This window comes from Carlito syrichta, unplaced genomic scaffold, assembly GCF_000164805.1.
Source record: "Carlito syrichta isolate Samal-C Ts95f unplaced genomic scaffold, Tarsius_syrichta-2.0.1 Scaffold301962, whole genome shotgun sequence".
NCBI lineage: Eukaryota > Metazoa > Chordata > Mammalia > Primates > Tarsiidae > Carlito > Carlito syrichta.
The window spans coordinates 69,751-89,253 of record NW_007246058.1 but is presented as its reverse complement, the minus strand read 5'-3'; the positions used below and the strand labels follow the sequence as shown (position 1 = coordinate 89,253).

The following is a 19,503-nucleotide window of genomic DNA, read 5'->3' as shown; positions in this document are numbered from 1 at the left end:
AAAACAAGGAAGAGGGAAGTCTCCCTAATTCATTCTACAAGGCCAACATTACCCTGATTCTAAAACCAGACAAAGATACCACAAAAAAAGAAAATTGCAGGGGAATATCCCTGAGAAATTTTGTTGCAAAATCCTAAAAAAAATCGAATTCAGCAGCACATCAAAAATATTACACATCACAACCAAGTGGGATTTATACCAGTGACACAAGGATGATTCAGCATAGCAAATCAATAAAAGTGATATATCAGTAGGACGTAGGACAAAATTTATATGATCATCTCAATACATGCAGAAAATGCATTTGATAAAATTCAGCATCCCTATATGGTAAAAACTCTCCACAAACTAGGCATAGAAGAAACACAAGTCAACACAATATAAGGCCATATGAAGGGGGACCCAAAAAACCCCAGAATTTATTTATATGACATTGTATATGTATTCTTGTATGTTTAAATTTAAATTTCAGTCACTTTCAAAGTACTTTCCATTTACTGCAATACACCTACCAAGATGCTTTTACCACTGCTCAAAACAGTTTATAAACTTGACAATTTTTATGCGTTTCAATAATGCTCCTGCCATTTTTTGTTTCATCTCTTTCATATCAGCAAAATGTTTCCCTTTGAGGACTTTTTCATCAATAGATGAATGGATAAAGAAAGTAGGGCATATATGCACAGTGGAATCATGTCATTTGCAGCAACATAGATGAACTGGAGGTCATTACATTAGCAAAATAAGCCAGGCACAGAAAGACAAATAATACATTTTTTCATTCATATGTGGGAGCTAAAAATGTTTATCTCATTGAGGTAGAGTGTAGAATGACAGGAAAGAATGGGAAGCAGATTGGGGGAAGATGTGAAAAGAAGTTGTTTAATGAGTACAAACGTACAGTTAGATAGAAGGAATAAGTCCTGATATTCGATAGCAGAATGGAGTAACTATAGTTAACAAAAACATATTGTATGTTTCAAAATAGTTGGAAGAGAGGACTTGAAATGTTCCAAACACGTAGAAATTATAAATACTCAAGATGATAGATATCTCAAATACCCTGACGTGACCATTACATATTGTATGCATGTAATATGTTACCTCATAAATATATATGAATATTATGTATGAATAAAAATATATAAAAAGAAATACTATTCGAGGGATAATTCAGGAGCTACTAAATCATCACTTAAGACTGGAAGCCCCCCCCCGCGCAAAAAAAGCCTGAAAGCCTTGAGGAACACATTAAGAAGGAGTAGTCTTAGATTGCATAGTTGGTTCTGGTCCTCCACACAGCAGCCTGCACTCTGTAGCTCACCCTTGATCATGAAGGATGATGACCTGTAGGTGTGTAGAGATAGGCACCTAAAACACCAGCTTCTTCTGGATCAGTTCTCCAATTTGAATCTGGGTCCCATTCTCAGATCTCTGGATGAGATTGCTCCTCCTCTACATTTTCTTGATGATCTGAACTATCCCAATAATAGTTACATCATACTGGGCTTTAATTGTAAGTCCCCCTCCTCAGCTAGATTCTGAGTTATGTCAAGAAAACAAGTTCATCATGGATGTATCTAAAAAACATTTTGGCCAAAGGTATGAACCCAATAAATATATAAAGAATGAACATACAGTTGATTCTTCAACAGCATCAGACCTTGATGTGTGCAGGTCCACTTCTACATATATCTTCTTCCATCTCTGTCACCCTGAGACAGTAAGATCAGCCTCAGCTGTTTCTCCTCCTTCTAGCCTATTCAGTGCTAAGATGATGAGGATGAAGAGCTTTATGACAATCCTTCCACTTAATGAATAGTAAATATATTTTATCTTCCTTATGATTTTCTTAATAACATTGTCACTTACTAAGCTTGCTTTACTGTCAAAATACATTATATAATAGATATAATATTCAAAATATGTATTAATCAACTGCTTATGTCATCAGTAAGGATTCCAGTCAGTAAAGTTTTAGAGAAGTCAAAAGTTACACATGGATTTTTGACTGCTTGGGAGTTGGCACCCTTAATCTCTGCATTGTTCTAGGGTCAACTATAATAATCCAATAAATAAATCAGTTCCACAAAGGTCCACGAATGGGTTTCAAGGGCTCTGCGAACCCCTGAAATTGGACATAATAATGAATGCATACTTGTGAACATACAGGCCTCTGGGAAGGATCTATAGGTTTCCTTATAGTATAAAATGATCCATGATTCTTCTCAAATAACCTCAAATTATCTTAAATTTGAGTCAATAGAGTATATGAGCCAAACTTGAGGTGTCAGTGATTTTCAGAGGTCATAATTTACATTCCAAAGTGAGTTTATTTTGTTTTGGCAAAATAGGCACTGTTAGGAACCAGTGGAAAATGATTAAAATCTTTCAGGTCAGGAATTAAAATTTAAAAGGAGAAAAAATTTGTAATACATCAACTTCAACAGAAAATCACAAATGGAGATAAACTACCATTCCAGTTAACACTTTTCCTCTAGAAATGGGTAACATGGTCACCTCCATGGAGGGGAATGGGAGTCTGAAGATCTGCAATACATTAATTGAGAAGACATTCTTTCTCTGAATGCTGTATTATTTGGATATTTTTTTCACTCTGTACATGATTACCTATTTCAAAATAAATAATTTAAAATAATATTTTTAAATTGTATGCCATTTATTGATTTTGGAGTTGAATATTTTTTTCATTTTTTTTCTAATGACATTTTAAAATTTTTGACTTAACTGGAATGATTGTTTTAAAAAAAACTATATATCATAAAAATTCTAGCACTAATGCATAAGTCCAAGAGCCAATTTTCATGGATGGGGCAATAAAATAGCACAATCGAAAAAAGCGGGGGACAAAATTTAAAAATTTTTTAAAGTCTACTACATGAACTACTTTAAATTTATTAAAGTAATAACTGTCATCATAAGAAAAGAGATCAAAATAAGAGAAATAAAGTTAGAATCAATGAGGTATAATTGTTATTATCTAAAATATTGTATATCTAAAAATTGTAAGAAGACTATAAAACAAATACAAGCAATCAGATAATTCAGCAAGTTCGTTTAGTACTCAATTAGCACACCAAATTAACAGTCTTCTTCCATTAAAAAAAACTATTAGAAAATATAGTTGAAGAAATGAATATAGTAGCAACAATGACAATCAAAATGCCTAAATATAAACTAGCAAAAGTTAAGCACATACACTCACATACACATTACAGTGCTATAGAGGAACATAGAAAAAAACACAAATGAATAGAAAGCCATAACTTATTCTTGACTAATTTCAGAATCATAAAAGTTCTCCTTAAATTAAGCTATAATTTTAATATGACTTCAATTAAAAAATATTAATTGGCCTTGTAAAGACCCTGACATACTGGTTCTAATAGTCAAATAGAAAAAACAAACATGTAAGAATACTTTGAAAATATATGGAAAATGTAATCTAGTGATGGTAGATTTGCCAGATATTAAAATAGATTTAAGTTTATTGTCAATAAATTAGTATGGCACTAGCATATGGATAAACAAAGTGTTATAATGGAAGAGGAATACTAGAAATGTACTCAAATACAAGTAGAAGTATAGTATATGATAAAGATGATATTTCAAATTAATATAAAAAACATGAATTGTTTATAAAAGGTGTTAAGACAACTGGATAACCATCTAGAAAGCAATAAATTTGGTTCCTGCCCTACCTCACTTCCTGCATCACAATAAATTCTAGATGACTCAATATTTATTTATTTATTTATTTATTTTATTTTATTTTATTTTGAGTTGGAGTCTCACTCTGTGGCCCAGACTGGAGTGCAGTGGCCGCTCCCGGCCACCACAGCCTCGACCTGCTGGGCTCCGGCGATCCTTCCGCCTCAGCCTTCCAAGTAGCCGGAATTACAGGCATGCACTACCACGCCCAGCTGATTTCTTGATTTATTGTAGAGATGAGGTCTCATCAAGTTGCCCAGGTGGGTCTCGAACCCGCAGGCTCAGGCAATCCACTCACCTCAGCCTCCCAAAGGCGCGGGATTACAGGCTGAGCCACCGAGCCCGGCATGACTCAATATTCAGATGTGAAAATAAATACTAGAAAGCAATATGGGAGTCCCCCCGCCCCAACCTTTGAGTAGGAAAAGCTTTTCTAGATATAGGCACACACACACACACACACACACACACACACACACACACACACACACACAAAACCTTTTTTAAGAGTTAGAAACCATAAACAAAAATGTCAAATTTGACTACACTTAATTATATAAATGGGGGACCCCCTAAAACCTGGAAATTATTTATGAAAACTTAAGTCACCTTCAAAGTACTCTCCATTTGATGTAAGACACCTATCAAGACGCTTTTCCCGTTGCTTAAAACAGGTTTTGAACTCGTCCATTTTGAAGTCTTTTAGTGCTTCTGCCGTTTTTAAATTTCCCTTTTCCACATCGGCAAAACGTTTCCTTTTGACAACTCTTTTTATCCGGGGAAACCAAGAAACTATAAATTTGCGCTGGGCAAGATTGGGTGAATAGGGAAAGGGGGCACGGAGGTCATGCTGCTTTTAGTAAAAAGCTGTTGAATGCTCAGCGCTGTGGGCAGGTGCATTGAAAATGGTGGAAGAATCAATCACCAGTTTGCCACAACTTGGGACGTTTCTTCCAAAATTCGTGTGGCAACCTTCTCAAAGCTTGGAGATAAAAAATTTTATTGACTGCTTGATCTAGAGGAACAAATTCCAAAGTATACTACAAGAGGCTACCTTCCAAAAGGCAATTCTGATTTTTCCCCCTAATGTCCCATGAAATATATATGTGCCTATCTGTCTCTGTCTGTCTATCTATCTATCTATCTACCTATCTAAGTACATGTAGCATACAAAGATAGAGTTAATTTCCTGTTATGTAAACAATACTTATAATCAACAATAAAAAATCCCAATAACAAAATTTAAAAATGGATATATGCATGATATTGTTTGGATATTTGACCCTCCAAGTCTCATGTTGAAATTTGACCCCCAAGGTTGGAGGCGTGTTTTGATGGGAGGCATTTGGATTCTGAGGGCAGATCCCTGCATGAATGACTTGGTGTCTTTCTCACAGAAGTAAGTTCTCACTCTTAGTTCCTGTGTTAAAAAGAGCCTGGTACCTTTCTCCCCTTGCTTCCTTTCTCTCTCTCCATGTGATGCCTGCACCCCTTTGCCTTCTACTGTGAGTTCCTTCCTGAGGCCCTCACCAGAAGGAAATGCTGATTACATGCTTCTTGTACAGTCTGTAGAATCGTGAGCTAAGTAAACTTCTTTTTAAATTACTTACCCTCAGGTATTTCTTTATAGCAATGCAAGCATACTACTACCATGTCATAGAAAAGGAAATAGGAATGGTTCTTGAACATATGAAAAAATGTTTAATCTCACTCCTAAGAGAAATGCATATTAAAATGATGTTATCATGTATCACCTATAATATTGGCAGTAATAAAAGTTTATGATATACTTTTTTGGCAAATGTGTATGAAACGTTGGTTATAGGAGTATAGACTCAGTCGCTATAGAAGAAAATTTGTTTATATCTAGCAAGAAATATATCTCCTTTGACTCAGCAATTTCACTTCTTGAAATATATCTTATAGATATTCAGTGAGCATGCAGCAGTATGTATGAAGGTGTTCAGTGTAGCAGTGTTTGAAATATCAAAAAAGTTGGTGATATTAATCAACATTTATCAATAGGAAACCACTTGAAAAATTGATATGTTTACAGTGAAATACTTTGTAGCCTTAAAAAGAGTGAGACCATACATGATAGGAGGAAAAGTTGGATGACTCAGGGGAAATTGCACAGGGGATTCAACATTTCAACTCCACTGACACTTTATTTATTCTTGTTTTTATTTATAATATTTTATTTCTTAAGCTAAGTGAGGGGATACATGGGTGATTATAATGTTCTTTATATACTTTTATGGGTGTCTAAAATTTTTTAAATAAATTGGACTTAAACTAAATGAGACAGCTCTGTACGCGTATGTATTGAAGTGGAACAATCTTCAAGGTGCATCATTAAACAAAGCCCACAGGGTTTGAATCATTGTATATAATAGTGGAATTGTTTTTGGTCTGTGACTCAGTGTAAGAAATACATTCTACCATGTAACCAAGTTCACAATAAATCTACAAATAAAAACTGGAAACAAAAATTTCATAAGACAATACCTACCCTTAATATGAAACAACACACTGACATTTTTTCTTCTATTATATTTTCTTTCATGTCTTTGTAATGTAAATTGTGGTCCAGTAAATTCATTTTATAGCCCACTAATAGGTCACAACCTGCGGTTTGAAAACAGTGATGCTCAGTATACTATACTTTATGTGTGATTTTTAATGGGCCTGTATGCATGCATGCTTGTATATGCATATAATTTCTCTGGAAATATTCACAACAAATGAATAATTTTGATTCTATTTGTGGAGGGGAACTAGGTGGCTGTGGGACACGAGTTGTAAGGAGATTTTTTTTTCTCTATGTGCTTTTCAGTTTCTTTTGATTTTTGTATCGCATGCTATTAAATTTTTTAATGTGACATAATTTTTTATTTCTCTACTTTTATTTTATTTTAATGTAGTTTTTAAAATAAATTTTTAAAAAATGATATCAGAAAGAAATGAATACAACTCACTTGCTTTCTTGACCACTTTTTAAAATAACCAATACTTGCCACCTAAAGGGACTCTTTCCAATATTTTAAAATAATAATTTTTTTAAAAACCGTTTTCTTAAAAAAAAGAATTGAACAGGATTTTAAATTTATAAATTTATGGCAATCCCCGGTTTTAGCTTTTTATTTACTTCCTTAGCACAGCTTTGTGTGCATGTACTCCTTCCGAAAATAAAGTGAGTGGGAAACAAATCTATTTGACTAAGAGTAATGTTTTGCTCTTTACATTACTGTCACTTGTTTATATTAATTGTTCTCATAAAATTAGAACCCCTTATGTAGAAGGGATATACTTTTCTGTTTACTTGGAAAAGCTATGTTTAGAGATCAAGTTTCTTACTGACGAAGCAATGCACGGAAGTATTGCTATTCAACAGACAAGCAGTTTTATGTTTCAAAGTTGCCCGCCAAAATTAGTTGTAAAAAAGACAGTTGTAAATTTCAAACCTTTTATATCAATATATACCATGCTATTTTCCTTTTGTTATTTAATAATTTGCCAGTGTATACATAATTGTGTTTCCATGAACAAATGACTATTATGCTAAATGGTTTATTTAAAATAGAATTTTCTTATTTGCCAAAGTCTATGCTTTTAACTTTTTGTTTTTAATTGTATGACCACTATCCTTTGGAAATTTGTACTTAAATATTTTCCATTTATTTTGATATTTGTAAGTATAAAACTAGTTTACTGAGAAAATTTGTCTTTTACTTTTATTGTTTCTTTGCAAATTTACATTTGCTGAAATAATTCTTCTAAAGTTGGACAAATTTTATGACTTGTACAAAAATTCTATGTAATTGTTTAATCCTTTCACCATAAGAAAATTGAACAACCCAACATTTTTCTTCTAACACATGATTTATAAATGTGCATTACCACTACTGAACAAGGACAAAGACAAATGAAGTATTAAACCAAGGCGGTGTCCTGTTCCCTAAAGAACTTGTAAACTCTTTATGTTTCTTTCAAATGGCTCACAGGATACCATGCTCTCTTAGTTTTTCTCTCATCTCAGTGGTCACTTTTCTATCTTATTGGCTGATTCTTCCTTTCCTCTCTGACCTTTTAATGTTGCCATATTCCAGTGCTCATTCTTCAAGTCTTTGCCATTTATATTTACTCATTTAGTGATCTCATATGATCGTGAGGCTTAAAACACCATCTAATATACTAATGACTCCAAAATTTATTTCTCAGACAAGACCTCTCTGCCAACATCCACTTTCAACTACTTAATAATTTGACTTGGATGTCTAATGGTATCTAAAATCCAACTCATCGACAACTAAACTCCTTCCTACCTAAAAATTTGCCCCATTTGCAGACTTCCCCATTTCAGTTGATGGGCATTCCATCCTACCACTTGCTCACATCAGAAACCTTGAACTTTGTTTGTTCATTCTACCACCAACTCTACTGTTACCACCTGTGTCCAAGCCACCATCATCTCTCATCTGGATTAATCAAACTGACAGTTAGCAGGTCTCCCTGCTTCCCAGAGTGATCTTTTCAAAATGTTTTCTTGTTATACGTTAACCTCCTTTTCTTTCATATTGATCTCATAGAAGTAGAGAGTACAATAGTGGTTGCCAGAGACTGGGGACAGGAAGGGAAAAGGGAAAGGAGAGAGGTTGGTCAATTGGGTGCGAAGTTACAGTTAGATGAGGAAGAATAAGCTTTGGTGTTCTGTTGCATAGTAGGGTGACTAAAGCTAATAACAATATATTGTATGTTTAAAGATAACTAGAAGAGAGGATCTTGAAAGTTAGACTCCAAAGAAATAGTAAAGGTTTGAAGTGATAGATGTGCTAACTACCTTGATTTGTTCATTAAATGAAGTATGCAAGCATCAAAACATCACGCTGTACTCCATAAACGTGCAATTATATCATGTCAATTAAAAACAAAAATAATAAAATAGTAAACAAAAATGTAAGTTCACTCTGCTAGAAATATTGCAGTTGGCTTCTCACTGAAAGCCAATTGCCTCCCTTATCAGCTCCCTGTTACCTCACCTCCTACATTTTTCCTTAACTCTGCTCCAGTGGCACTGACATCTTTGTCAATCTCCAAAAACAAACAAACAAACCAAAAAAAAAAAAAAAAAACTTTGGGCACACTTCTGCTTTAGGGACTTCCCTCTAGCTGACTCCTCTGCTTGGAAATTTCTAGCTCCAGATATTGCATGTTTTAATTCTCACACCTCCATCAGGCCTTTATTTGTATGTCTCCTCAAAGCTGCCTATTTTGACTCATACTACATAACACTGCAATTTGTACCCTTAGCCTCAAACTCACAATACCTTTATTCTACATTTTTCCCATAGCATGTATCAACTTCTATATGAATTTCATATGTACTATGCTTATAGTTTAATGTTTGTTTCCCCCTACCAGAGTTATTAGTTCTTCAAGGACTAGAATTCTTGTGTGTTTTGTTCTTTGAGGTCCTGAAAGCTACTATTTAGCAAGCATTCAACAAATACTTTTGAATGAATGGATATAGAAAATTAATTTTTGGTTTAGAATATTTTACTATATCTTTACACAGAACTAGATAACTGTTTTGATTGATATGCACCATTTTTTTTTGCAATTGATTTTTAAGGTTTCTGTCTGTATGTATAAACCAGATTGATTTCTGAAAGTTTGGGTCAATCAGCAAAATAAGTCAGTAGTTTTTAAATCCTCAAGTTAATAGCTGAATCAGCCAGAACTAGTTTCTGGTTTCCTGAATTTGTTTAGTTTCTGTTTGCGATTATACTGGCCTTCATAGGTAAAATATTAAAGCTAATTTGTGCATGGACAAACACTGCAATTGATATGCCAAATCAATGAATGTAGACATAGCCATATTCAATCATAATTAGATCACGAGTCAAATGAGTATTGTAGGAAAACTTTATAGTCAGCACAGTTCATTTTAAGACTAAGAAATATCAAGTACCAATTTGATTGAATGTACATAAATAAATAAATAAATAGGCTCATGCATGTGTATTTTTGAGTGATTTATGAAAATAAGCAAGTCAATCAAAATTCTTTAGTTGGTTGATTCACTTAGAACATCGCCTAAATTGATATGTCCTCTGACTGAGTTGTCTGGGCATTCCAGTGGAAATTATTGAACCTTTTGTTTATGAAGAAACAACTATATTTTATCAAATAACATATCAATTGATTTTTTAAATAGCATTTCAATTAGAATTGATCAATAAATCTCATCAAAAATTGTTGAGATTTGAATTTATAAGACTGTCACACCTCAAGTAATATTAGCATAAGAAAGTGTAAGATGTTAAAGTGAGATTTTACTAATCCTGAGTCATGTCAGAGTTTGCAGAAATGTCTATAAAAATTTGAAAAAAGAGTGACACATGAAAGTTCAACATTTCAACATTGAAAAAATCATAAACCCATCATTTTATGACACTTTTACCAGTCTTCTCATACTTATTTGCAGTTAAAACAATGCCACAGCTGACATTGAGGTACCTAAGGAAGCAAAAACATAACAGAATAAAACAAAAGTCACAAAAGAAGAAAGAAAAGGAAATAGACAATGCTAGCTCCATGGATTAAGTACTTCATACATATTTTTACTTGCCCTCAACATATGTGCATAAATATTTTAACTTCTGGCTGTCTTTATTTTATTCCTGGATCTTATAAGATACCGTTTGTGTTGTGTAACTTGCGAGGGAACAATAAGGATTTGGGGAGTAATTTTGTCTTGTGCCTCAAGTGTTGTTTTGTCCCTGAGCTCTGTCATTTGTACATCAAACTAATGCTGTCATTTTTATCAGCTTCAGCCATGAGATGGTTTATCAAGATGTTTCTGTTTTACTTCTCGTTTCTAAGCAGCTGCCTAGAACTAGAGTCACGAGTGTGCTAAATTGGGCAGACATTTGGAACTTTTTATTTTTTTTATCACGTTCTCCTAAGAACCGTAATTTTATAAAAATAAATTAGCCCAAGGTAAATTTCAGCAGAAAAGTAGTTTTCTCTAATAATTTGCCTCCAACGAAGGGGTTCTTCTTTACCTATAAGAACTGGAAAGAATAATTTGGGTATATTTTCTTGTACCTTATACTTTGGGCCTGTGGACCTTAAAATAAAGAAATATCTTGCTTTCCAACAAGTTGGGTTTCAGTTGTTCCAGATTGAATTAGTGTAAATAAAATAGAAAGAAGGGCCTTAGCAAATCAATACTGCATTGGTAGTAAACTGGAAAATACTGACAAATTATCCTTTTAGGCCTTAGCGAGGTTTAATCTAAACATCGTTTTCTCCTGACACTATGAGAGAGAAGAGAGTAATTTATTACACAGTCCTGATATGGATGAGAAAGGACTGCTGCTTGTTCTTCACTGTTCTGGCTCTTTCTCTCTCTATGCCAGTTCAATTTTTGTTTTGCTCCAGAAAATCATTCTCCAATAATATGTTTATAGGTCTTGTAACTTTAATGCTGTAGCACTGCTCCCTTATCACGGTACATTTAAGTACTTGCCAGCTGGTTTAAGAAGAATGTGGATTGTTAAGTGCTCTGTTGAGACTCAGGTGTCTCATTACATGCATGGGGCATGTTCCTAAGGCATTGTATGCAAATCATTTTATAGTCTTACCTGCTGTATGAGATCACTTATAAGGACTCTTTTGGAAAATCTCATCACATTATAATGTAAATAATTACTGTCCCCCCAAATTTACGATTTTCTGGGCTTGAGTTTTTTGCTAGTTGGGTTAATTTAAAGTAGATTCTATGTATGATGCAATTAAAACTTACTAACCATTTATATGTAAGGGCAATTTTACATTTTTTGAAGGAAAAATATGTAGCATTGCTTCTTTTCTAATGCCTTATGATTTTTAATTGCTTCATCAAGTAACTCTTATTCTATGTGATAGGTGTGTAGTAGAAATATGTGAAACATGTGGCAGAAATATTAAGTCAGCAATTTGTTCATCTTCTTCTGTTAAATAAATTAGTCATGTCAAATGTCACATTTTCCAAAATAAATATGATAAAATAAGTATTTTTAATTAACCCAAGAGGGATATGGACATTAAAAAACCAAATACTTGATGCTTGTAGCCATGATGCCGGATGAGATCATCTAAGGAGTAGATATAAAAACAGATAAAAGGTATAAGAAGGAGTCCTGGGGACACCTTGACATTTAGCGGTACAGAAGGTTGGGAAAAACCTCCAAGGATGTTGATAAGAAATTGCCAGAAAGATGGAAAATAAATGTTCTGGAGGTGAAGGAAGGAAGCAAATCAGAAGGAGGCCTTTGGTAAAGAAAGGAAGGACGGAAGGAAGGAAGGAAGGAAGGAAGGAAGGAAGGAAGGAAGGAAGGAAGGAAGGAAGGAAGGGAGGGAGGGAGGGAGGGAGGAAGGAAGGAAGATGCCTTGATAGCTCAAGAAGATATAGGTCCTAATATCTAGAGGCTGGAGTTTTTATGCCCACATAAGAGAAGAAGATGGAGCTTTGGGACCTTGTGATGGGGATGGAGAATCTAGAAGCTTTAAGCAAAGGAAAGTTGCTTCAATTTAGGCTCCACTCATGGACCCAACAGAAAACACACACACACACACACACACACATTCTGGAAATGACATACATTTTAAATAATAACAAATGTTCTCCTATATATTGTGCTTCATACCAAATCTAAGCCCTAATGTGTTTAATTGCTCATCTTGACCCCAATGCAAAGGGTGCCAAAAAAGTATACACATTTTAAGAAAGGAAAAAGCTGTATTAAAATTTTAATACTCAACATATACCAATAACAAAAGATGAATACAAGTCACATTTGACTTTTGCAATTACAAGAGGTACTCAAAGTGGTCGCCATCAGCCTCTAGAAACTTCTGATTACAGCGAACTAAAAGTAATACATAGATAACATCTCTTAAAATGTATATACATTTTTGGCACCCCTGGTATTTAAATTACCAGGCATCTCTAACCAAAAGATTATTAAAGAAAATTAGCTTAGAAATGGTAAACATATTTATAAAAGAAGAAATTTTGGTGAGAAATTCAGTTAAACTTAGTTTTGCTGACTCAGAAGAAGAATGAATTTCTTTTGGACAGCATTTTCTAAATGAGCAAAATTTATTATAGATACATGATTGGGACTATTAACTATAAATATTGCAATCTTAATTATCTATAGGCCAAGTCATTTTGACAAGATTTCCTAGTATAAATTAACAGCGTGTTTCATATGCCAGTGGGTTAAAAAGAGAAAAGGATCATTGAGACCTTAAAATAATGAACGGAAATATTTGAATTTGCTTTATTTCAGATACTGTATGAAATATAATTACCATTTTGTGAGACCTTTTATGTTATTAAGCATTTTAAAATTCCTTCTGGGAACAATGCACTGTTATAGGAAAGATATGGGGAGATAGGTGGAAAGATAAGGATTACAAACAGATATGTCACAAGCCTTCTATCTTAACAGCTTGCTTAGACTTAATCGTGCTGATAAAAGTAATTCTGATGACATTATTAGCCTTTCTCTTTACAACTCAGCCAATTGACCAGAAGAAGATCAATATTTTTTCCCAATTGTCAAGATAGCCAATCACCACGGGTTTGATTGGATCACTGTATGTTCGATCCAATTCATTAGTTAAGATTACTGAAATAAACCACATCTGGGGAAACTCAAATGCAAGTTAGTAGGCAAGTGCCAGTAGTGGAAGAGTTCTATAAGAGTAAACTCATCAAATGATTTCTACAAGTCATTATTTATGTCCAGAACTGATTCTTGAGTGAAGTCATTTGAAGAGTCTGGAAAATCCAAAGTATTTTTTAAAAATGCTTTTAAAAATTAAAGTGAAAACCTCTGTTAGCATTTATTAGAATTTGCTTCACCACTATAATTTATTTATTTTGCAAACATTTGTCAGTACCTACCATGTGCACAGTACTGTGGACTCAGAAATGAATAATTAGACATTTTCCTTGACCTTGAGAAGTTCATAATCAGTGAGCAGAGTGGAGGAGTAGACATATAAATAGATAATTATGGTGTGATACGGTAAGTCTTAAAATAGAGACATACAAAATGTATGCAATGGGAAGACAGAAAAAAATAAGTTGGAGAAATTTGGGTGGATTTCACACAGAAGGTGATATTTGAACTATACCTTGAAGAACAAATATGCATTTACGAGGCAAAAAAGAAAATGAAGGACATTATATAGTGAACAGAAAAACACAGAGACATTAAAGGCACGGCATAGTCTAGAAATTGCAAGAAATTAAGTGCGGCTAAGTGATAGCATGATAGCAGAGACAGGTAAGAGATAATACTTTAAGAGAATCCTGGGCAAGTTCATATGTACTACACTAAAAAGTTTGGATATTTTTCTTCTGTAAAGGTGGAGCCACCAATTGTTTGTCAACATGATAGGATTTGTGCTTTAGAAAGACGGCTATTACGGCATTGCAGAATATGGATTGAAATGTATCACTAATTCAACAAATATTTATTGAATACTACTATTTGTCAAGCAAGGGTTGGAGATTTTTTTTAAAGATTATAAATTACAGTCCTTGCCCTCAAAAACTCAGACTCGTAGGAAGACAAATGTAAACAGTTACAACTCAATGCAATATGATCTGTACTCTGACTGTGTCCAAAACACAGTGAAAATGCATAGGAAGGAGTACCTAAATTGTCTTGAAAAATTCAGATAAAACTTTAGAGAGTTTGCCAGTTTTACTAAGGTTTAAATAATAAGTAGGAATTTCTCATGGGGCAGAGAAGAAAGACATTCATGGCCTAAGGAAAAGTCTCAAGGTGATTTTGTTTTAGGATAAAACTGGTAGAGTAAAGTTGGTCCTGCCTTGTCTTTTCTCTAAAATTACTGAAATAAAGAAAATGAAAAATAGAATAACGAAGTCTGAACCACAGTAGTTGGATAAAGGCTGCCAAGTACAGTAATGATCAAGGAATGTAGGAAGTTGCCTAGAGAAGACCAGTTTTCAGACATAACAGAGCATACTTATTCATACTCAGCTCACACTGTAGAATTAAACCAATAATCCTTTATTTAGAAAAATGGACATAGGATATATAAACCGTTGGTAGAAGCTTCCATGGGCCAAAGGAAATTGAAGTCTGAATAAGGAAACCTATACACATCACATTTGCAGAAGTAATTTGAGGAATGAGAGAAGAGAAACTGAATTTTGAGTAACCCTATAGCTTCCAATACTTACTGACTGAGGTAAATAAAATTAAAATTATTCTCTCCCTTCTCTCTCTCTCTCTTTCGTGCTCTCTCTCTCTCACACACACATACACATCATGCATGTTAAAAGGAGCTTCATTGTGAACCATGGAGAATTTGTGTTCGTCAGGAATAGTGTCTTGGCCTGTCCCCTACTTGAAGAAAGAACTAACCTCATTTAAAAATGAGTAGTGCTCTAGAGTGAAGAACAACAGCATCTACATAAATGAACTACAAGAAAAATAAGGAAATGAATGGAAAAACAAATCACAGATAAACACCCACCAAAGAAATGTTGTCCCCAAGAAGAAAACAAAGTGAAATAAAACATATTGTCATGAAATGACATAGTACATAAATCAAAGGACTCAAAGAAAAGTAATCATGTCTCATTAATGTTTTCATTAAATAACAGAAAGGAATAAAGCTTGATATAGTAGAGCTCAGGAAAATAACAAAAAGGAAAAAATAAGCAATTATGATAATTAAGCAAACATTGGAAGTGACATGAAGGAGAACAGATACTGCTGAAAAATACAGTATGACACATGAAGAACAAGTTTGGGAAAGCAAGGAAAACTATCGAAATAAACAGTTTTTAAGAAATGGAAAGAGACTCGCACTGCAGTGGCCATGGGACCCCTCGCTCTTCATGCTTTCTGTCCTCTTTGGTAGACTCGCTGACCTTGCAGCCTCACCATGGACGCCACGAAGCAGGTGGTAAACTTCATGTCTGGACCCGCCAAGCTGCCGCACTCGGTGTAGTTCGAGATTAAAAAAAAAGAATTATTAGACTACAAAGGAGTTGACATTAATATTCTTGAAATGAACCACAGGTCATCAGATTTCGCCAAGATTATTAACAAAACAGAGAATCTTTTGCAGGACTTGTTAGCTGTTTTTGACAACTACAAGGTGATCTTTGTGTAAGGAGGTGGGTCTGACCAGTTCAATGGTGTCCCCTTAAACCTTATTGGTCTGAAAGCAGGAGGGTGTGCTGACTACATGGTGACAGGCGCTTGGTCAGCTAAGACTGCAGAAGAAGCTAAGAAGTTTGGGACTGTGAATATTGTCCACCCTAAACTTGGAAGTTATACAAAAATTTCAGATCCAAGTACCTGGGATCTCAACCTGGAAGCCTCCTATGTGCATTATTGTGCAAATGAGACCATGCACGGTGTGGAGTTTGACTTCATACCTGATGTCAAGGGAGTAGTACTGGTTTGCAACATGTCCTCAAACTTTCTATCCAAGCCAGTGGATGTTTCCACGTTTGGTGCGATTTTTTGCTGGGGCCCAGAAGAATGTTGGCCCTGTTGGTGTCACCGTGGTAATCGTCCGTGATGACCTGCTGGGGTTCGCCCTCAGAGAGTGCCCCTCGGTCCTGTAATACAAGGTGCTGGCTGACAGCAACTCCTTGTATAGCATGCCTCCATGAATCAGCATTTATGTCATGAGCTTGTTCCTGGAGTGGATTAAGAACAACAGAGGTATCGCAGCCGTGGAGAAGCTAAACTTCATCAAATACCAAATGATTTATGAGATTATTGATCATTCTCAAGGCTTCTACATATGTTCGGTGGAATCCCAAAATAGGAGCAAGATGAATATTCCATTCCGCATTGGCAATGCCAAAGGAGATAATGCTTTAGAAAACAACATTTCTTGACAAACCTCTTGAGCTCAATATGATCTCCTTGAAAGGGCATAGGTTTGTGGGTGCCATCTGGGTCTCTCTGTATAAGGTCATCACACTCGAAGATATCCAGAAGCTAGCCACATTCATGAAAAAATTTTTGGAGATGCATCAGCTGTGAATACATCCTAACCAGCATATGCTCTGCCCCTGAACAACATACAGAATTTAAAGTAACTTGAGGATGGCTGCAAAAATTTAACAAACATGGCATTTTTCTCAAAGGAATGTGCTTATGATAGATTCTTCTTTTTTCAAAGAACAACAGCAAAACATCCACAGCTCTGCAAAACTGGTGGGACCTAACAGCTACCTTAATTCTGGCTTGAACTGGGAGCATTTTTAAATCTTCCTGTTGCGTTTCTTATGAATTCCGGTTTATTTTGTCTCTGCTATTTTTTCTAGCTAGATCTCAAGTATTCAGACTTGCCTGTGGAGTCAATAAGTTGTAATTCATTACTGCTGGAGTTCTGGGAACACACAACATGGAGGATAGGTGAGGCCTACCAGGTGCTGAATCTAGACAGCAGTGGGGTCTCCTCTGTCCTACAACTGCTGATTAAGGTCGACATTGACCATTTGTGAGTGGAGTGTTTAGGAGGACCAGGCAAAAGAGCAAACTAGATCTTTATATTGTTATTCTCATAATGAGAGGAAAGTGACATACAATATATGTTACTATAGCAAGATCTGTTTTTAATCCATATGCTTTATATCTCTATGCATTTATATTTCTAATGATACAGTTCTCAGTGGTACATGTAGAGACCTAAAATTTGTTAAATCCTTGACCTTGTTCATTATAACATTCCATTAGCAACCATTGTGCTCCCTCCCCATTCTCCCCTTCCTGTTTTTAAGCTGATTCACGAAAAGAAGTTCTTGATTCATTTTTACTCTTCTCTCCATAGGTAGAAGAGAAGGTTAGATGGCTTGCTCTTAATTAAGTCATTAAACTTAAAAGTTCTGTTAAACGCTTTTGTTTTTTGTTCACATGACTGTTTTCTTTGTAGTGTTTGACCAGAGTAATACTTTGATTCCAGATCTTTGCTGAAAAGTCTTTCCCACTATTGTTTGTTGTCAGTATTTTATGTTGAATATGTGAAGAATAAAGTCCTCAAGTATCTAAAAAATGAAATGGAAAATAAATTGAAATATATGTAAGATGGGCAAAGGAGATCCAACATAAGTGCAAATATTATTCCCAAAGAAGAAAACCAAATGAGTGGAACAAAAAGAAATGCAAATACATGATTCAAGAAAACACTCTAGAAATTTTATGAAAACATAAATTTACAGGTTGCAAAAGCATGACATCGCCCAGGAAAATTGCTAAAAGAATGAACAACATTGAGACACACCCTTAGAAAGTAACTTGGCATCCAGAATGTTAGTATATTCAGAAAAAAACTATTACATAGCACACGATGGGGACCCCCAAAAACAGAATTATCTTTTGGAGGGCGGGCCGCTTGTAATACAGGCTTCCCTCACTAGGTAAGTGTTCTAGGAACCCATCAGCACCAGTGTGCCAGCTAGCATTGTTGTGAGAAGCTGCGTTTGACTTCAGTGAATTTTTTTGGAGAGCCTTTTAGTGTGTTTGCCCATTTCATGATGAGTGATTTAGGAGCACACCTGCTCACACCTCGCTGAGTGTTCAGCAGTTTTTGGCCAAATATGGCATGACTCCCCCCCCCCCGCCCCCCGTGCTCCACCCTCTCTATTCACCCAATCTCACCCAGAGACTTTTTTTGTTGTTTCCCAGAGGAAAAAAAACGCCTCAATGGGAAACGTTTTGCCAATGGGGAAGTGGTGAAACAAAAAAAAGGCAGAAGCCTAAAAGGCATCAAAATGGATGAGTTCAAAAACTGTTTTTGAACAGTGGAAAAAGCATCTCAATAGGTATATTGCATCAAATTGAGAGTACATTGAAGGTAACTGAAGTTTAACCACATAAGAATAATAAATAAATTATGAGGGTTTTGGGTCCCTTCATGTTGTGCCCTGAGATTACTTCACAGTAAACAATACCAGAAGACAGTGAATCAGCATCTACAAAGTCCTCAAAGGGGAAAAAAAAACCCTTGAAATATGAGGCAGGCAAGGTACCTAGGGCACAAAAATTAAAGTAGCACTTACTCTCAGGTGCCAACCCTACACAAATATAAGAGTGAATGCCTTCTTAAAGTTTGTGTCCTAGGAGTGTCACTTGCCTCTCCTAGTACCAGCCCTGGATACTGGTTACAAAAGTGTAAAATATTTTAAAGATAGAGATATAAATAAATGTATTTATTATGAATTTATGACTACTAAGCAACTGTTAACAGGTGCTAGTGGTACTAAAAATGTAATATCAAATTCCCACACTATCTGAAGAAATGTGCACACAATAATATACACAACAAACAGAGAAAACATAGACCATATCAATTGAGACCAAATGCAATAAAATATATAGAAAGCATAAATTGTGATGTAATGAAGCTCAAAAAAAGCAATTATATCAATGAAGTTAATGAAATAGACATACTGTGGCAGAGAAATAATGTTTCCTTAATATCCATTATAGTCTTCTTACTTAATGAACTCACAGGTGTCAACTGGACTCCTGACTGCCAGAATAGACAAACTAATTTTCCAGACTTTCTAACATCTAAGTTTGGTCATGTGACTAAGTTTTTGCCAATGGGATATAAGAAGAAAGGGTATATACAATGTCCAGGAAATATTTACAGATTATTTTGCTCTCCTGCTCTCTATTCTTTTTTTTATTGGTTGGAATACACATGTTA

At 34.9% G+C, this 19,503-nt stretch overlaps 1 pseudogene; it reads left to right on the top strand.

The window, feature by feature from the left end:
* The first annotated feature begins 15,714 nt into the window (after window positions 1-15,714).
* Window positions 15,715-16,832, top strand: LOC103258117 (annotated as a pseudogene).
* The last annotated feature ends 2,671 nt before the right edge of the window (window positions 16,833-19,503 follow it).